The sequence below is a fragment of the Neoarius graeffei genome, chromosome 5 (assembly GCF_027579695.1).
Source record: "Neoarius graeffei isolate fNeoGra1 chromosome 5, fNeoGra1.pri, whole genome shotgun sequence".
Classification (NCBI taxonomy): Eukaryota; Metazoa; Chordata; class Actinopteri; order Siluriformes; family Ariidae; genus Neoarius; species Neoarius graeffei.
In genome coordinates this window covers 93,675,044-93,678,753 of record NC_083573.1, presented here as the reverse complement: position 1 = coordinate 93,678,753, position 3,710 = coordinate 93,675,044, and the positions used below count along the sequence as shown (strand labels likewise).

Below are 3,710 nucleotides of genomic sequence, written 5' to 3'. Positions count from 1 at the left end.
TGTTACGCAGAGAAAATGAACGTGCATTCTGATTGGATAAAATTAATATCATGGCGGGCTGTTCAAACTGCGGAAATAGTTTGCTCGAGCTACTTTCAAAACACTATAACTTTCCAACCTTAGAACAAAAAACTTTTGTAAGTCTTGAATAAGGTTCGTTAATGTGTGTTTTATTGTTATATTTACTCTATATATTGCCCTCTGTTCCCCTTTAAAGTAGCCACTTGACCGAATCCAAATGTCTTTGGACTGAGGGAGGAAACCGGAGCACCAGGAGGAAACCCAGACAGGTACAGGGAAAACATGTAAACTCTACACAGAAAGGTCCTGGTTGGCTGTGAGGTTCAAACCCAGAACCTTGTAGTAGTTTTAAATTTCACCATGCAACGTGTTTTCCCAGGCAGCCACACATGTATTGTCGAAAAAAATGCAAAAGTGTTGTTGCACTGTTGAATGAAAAGAGAGTATCTTTTCACAGACAGCATCATGTGTCTGCTAAGGAGACTGAACATTGTCACAGGCTATCAGAAAGACCTTAGTGTTCCATTCCTTTCTGTCTTTTTTCTCATTCTTTCTCTCTATCTGTTACTCCCAAAGGACTGAGGAGAGCACGAGGACTCATCAGGCCTTCAGTCGAGGTGTCAGCTTGTGAGGATTTGACTGATTAGGTAATATTCCTGCATGTTCTCGTGTAAGCAACATTTTAAAAACTCATTTGTCGAAGTCAATCCCGCCATAATTCTTCTTACCGCTGTCACTCTTTTGCGGGGAACTTTCATCTCCGACACGTCCTGTCACCGCTTAAAGAGTCATCGGCAACAACAACCTTGACAAGGCTGGCAGGCATCAGCTTTTGCAAAGCCACTTAACGGAAGGCAACGCACCCCCAGCAAATACGATGAGGCTTAAATTGCCTACACCTCCACCACAGCAACCAAAGAACACGGTGTAGGGAGATGTCCTTGACAGGGCTGGAATGTCAATCAAGGCAACATGTTAAACCGTGTGGTGCACTAAAGCCTCTCAGAAAATACATTATTCGAGTGCTTTTTGGTTGCATCAAAAAAGCTGAGAGTCTTGTGTTCATGCTTCAAGAGTGAAAGTGATTTATGGTACAAAAAAACCCAATAATAATAATAATCTCTCTCTCTCTCTCTCTCTCTCTTTATCTCTAGCCGCTTTATCCTGTTCTACAGGGTTGCAGGCAAGCTGGAGCATATCCCAGCTGTCTACGGGTGAAAGGCGGGGTACACCCTGGACAAGTCGCAAGGTCATCACAGGGCTGACACATAGACACAGACAACCATTCACACTCACATTCACACCTACGCTCAATTTAGAGTCACCAGTTAACCTAACCTGCATGTCTTTGGACTGTGGGGGAAACCGGAGCACCTGGAGGAAACCCACACGGACACGGGGAGAACATGCAAACTCCGCACAGAAAGGCCCTCGCCGGCCACTGGGCTCGAACCCAGAACCTTCTTGCTGTGAGGTGACAGTGCTAACCACTACACCACCGTGCCGCCCAATAATAATAATAATAATAATAATAATGGGAAGGGGTGGCACGGTGGTGTAGTGCTTAGCGCTGTCGCCTCACAGCAAGAAGGTCCGGGTTCGAGCCCTGTGGCTGATGAGGGCCTTTCTGTGTGGAGTTTGCATGTTCTCCCCGTGTCTGCGTGGGTTTCCTCCGGGTGCTCCGGTTTCCCCCACAGTCCAAAGACATGCAGGTTAGGTTAACTGGTGACTCTAAATTGACCGTAGGTGTGAATGTGAGTGTGAATGGTTGTCTGTGTCTATGTGTCAGCCCTGTGATGACCTGGCGACTTGTCCAGGGTGTACCCCGCCTTTCGCCCGTAGTCAGCTGGGATAGGCTCCAGCTTGCCTGCGACCCTGTAGAACAGGATAAAGCGGCTAGAGATAATGAGATGAGATGAGAAATACGGGAATGTCTATTTGCACCCAGGTGCGAATATAGGAATAGATCATATCGCAGCTATTCGCAGATTTACACCCAAATTAGCCATCCTTGACTTGCAAGTGATGTCAAAGCAAAATAGAAATCCGGATGTCGGCCATGTTGGTGGAGATACAAATGCAGGGTCAAGCGACATTCCATGCAAAACATTGTCACGCGTGCTCAACTCTCTTTGTTTTTCCACTGCTTTAAGCGTTCTTTTAGCTCTGCCATATCTTTGTGCTGTATATGGTTGTGGTCACAACAGTACTCATGACCATGGCACATTCCGATTTTTTTAGAATTCCATCCGTGATTCAGAAAGAGGGCGAGGAAACTCCGAGGCTGAGTACGGAAAGGAGATGAGCACGGCTGAACAACATCGGCAGGGCTGATCTAACAGAGGCTAAAACCAAAACAGCTCATGTTTGCAGTAATCATTTTATCTCAGGTGAGATTCAAAAGCTTTCTCAATAAGATCATGGAAGAATTTTATTTCATGTTTGCTAGAATTTTGCTATAAAATGAGGTTCTTGTCGTGGTTCACTTGGTCGTTGTTATAATTTTAACACGTGTATTACCATTTCACTTCTAGGAGCACCAGCAAAATTATATGATAGAAACAATCCTGACTGGGCACCCACTCAGAACATGTTTTGTCCAAGGTCAGACTCGATTCTTCAGCAGCCAAACCAGATAGAACGCAATATCTGGGTACTCGATGGTCGGTAGAAGTGTCTTATCTTCAGAAAAGTCTGACTTTTTTAAATAATACAGGTCAAAACTACACATATCTATCTTTTCTTTGTATCGAATCTTCGCTCAATTGTTCAAATTGTGGTAATACTGAGAAAATTCTGCATTGTTTACAGGCACATTTTCAGCGGCTGCCATCCTACCGTAGTTGCTTTGCAGATTCACCATCATGGTGGACGCTCATGACGTAGCACATTTTGATCACGTGGTTGCAAGTCATTTAGAGAAGCTTTGCACCATCACGTGACCCCCACAGCAACGGTAACTACACCACCATTACAGAAGGCAGGTTAAAAAAAATGGTGAGAAGAGAGACAGAACGCACACCTTCTCTCCTGAAATATCGGGATTCTTTAGGCACTGAAGAGCATAAAAATTATGGAACAAAAAACTAAAATTCATCAGTAATGTCAACCCCTACAATGTCATGAATAATTTTATTTATTTATTTATTTATTTATTTTGGAGGCAATGGAAATGTGGCCTGATGTGGAATTCCCTGACATTGTGACTTACTTGCTGTTCTCTGCAAGTCTTTACACAAAAGATCAAATCAAGGCCTACAAAAGCCTAGAAGCTTACCAGTTACCTGGCAGGGGCAATACCATGATCAAGAAGGTGGTTTGCCCAAAGTGAGGCCCAGCCATTGCACTCAGGCTGTACTGTATTTGCAAATTCCTCAAATGCAGGAATCTCGACTGCATAATTTTTGATCATGGGGACCACGTTTGCGCTCTCCCCTTTCACAGAATTGTTTTTGGGGCGGCACGGTGGTCAGGGCCGTCGTAAGGGGTGGGCGAAATGAGCGGTCGCCCATGGCCTTGCGCTCTGATGGGCCTCGCATCTGACCAATGAGATTGCAGATTTTGATTATCTATAGTTATTTAATGCGGTCCTTTGTAGGCTATAACATGTCTCTAAAATAAAACGACTGCATTTCATTTCAGTATGCATAAACATTGTTTCTTAGATTAAAAAATAAAGTAAATAAAAA

The 3,710-nt window shown here is 44.0% G+C and overlaps 1 non-coding gene across 1 annotated transcript; it reads left to right on the top strand.

Moving 5' to 3' along the window:
• The first annotated feature begins 3,297 nt into the window (after nucleotides 1-3,297).
• Nucleotides 3,298-3,459, top strand: LOC132887262 (U1 spliceosomal RNA). The gene has a single exon (XR_009654799.1). It is a non-coding gene; the product is annotated as a U1 spliceosomal RNA (small nuclear RNA).
• The last annotated feature ends 251 nt before the right edge of the window (nucleotides 3,460-3,710 follow it).